This window comes from Rutidosis leptorrhynchoides, chromosome 1 (genome assembly GCF_046630445.1).
Source record: "Rutidosis leptorrhynchoides isolate AG116_Rl617_1_P2 chromosome 1, CSIRO_AGI_Rlap_v1, whole genome shotgun sequence".
In the NCBI taxonomy this organism is placed as follows: Eukaryota; Viridiplantae; Streptophyta; class Magnoliopsida; order Asterales; family Asteraceae; genus Rutidosis; species Rutidosis leptorrhynchoides.
Window position 1 is genome coordinate 631045106 of NC_092333.1, and position 622 is coordinate 631045727.

The following is a 622-nucleotide window of genomic DNA, read 5'->3' on the forward strand; positions in this document are numbered from 1 at the left end:
CCATTCATCTTTCGAAAGCATCTATTTTTGCGGAAACGGAATCAAAGTCATGGCTAGAATCAGCTCTAGCCGCTTTAGATGATCGAAAGATATCTTTTTCTTGGTGCCACTCATGTGAGTGGGATGCTATGTTATCAATAATTTTGTAAGCTTCAGTTGCGGTTTTCTTCATAATTGAACCACCAGCTGTTATGTCGATGTCTTTCCGTGTAGCAACGTTGACACCTTGGTAGAATATTTGTACTATTTGATAAGTGTCTAAACCGTGTTGAGGACATCCTCTCAACATCCTTCCGAATCTTGTCCACGCCTCATATAATATTTCATTTGGCTTTTGTGTGAACGTAACAATTTCTCCTTGAAGTCTCACGGCTTTGGATGCCGGAAAGAATCGTTTAAGAAATTTTTCAACTAAAACATCCCATGTGTCAATCGCCCCTTCAGGTAACGATTCTAACCAATCTTTGGCTTCTCCCTTTAAAGTCCAGGGAAACAACATGAGATAGATCTGCTCATCTTCCACTTCTCGGATTTTGAATAGTGTACAAATTCTATTAAACGTACGAAGATGTTCATTTGGGTCTTCATTCGGCGCACCACTGAATTGGCATTGATTAGTCAC

At 39.9% G+C, this 622-nt stretch overlaps 1 non-coding gene across 1 annotated transcript; it reads left to right on the forward strand.

Moving 5' to 3' along the window:
- The first annotated feature begins 260 nt into the window (after window positions 1-260).
- Window positions 261-367, forward strand: LOC139887357 (small nucleolar RNA R71). Its single transcript, XR_011773192.1, has one exon. It is a non-coding gene; the product is annotated as a small nucleolar RNA R71 (small nucleolar RNA).
- Window positions 368-622: the final 255 nt, after the last annotated feature.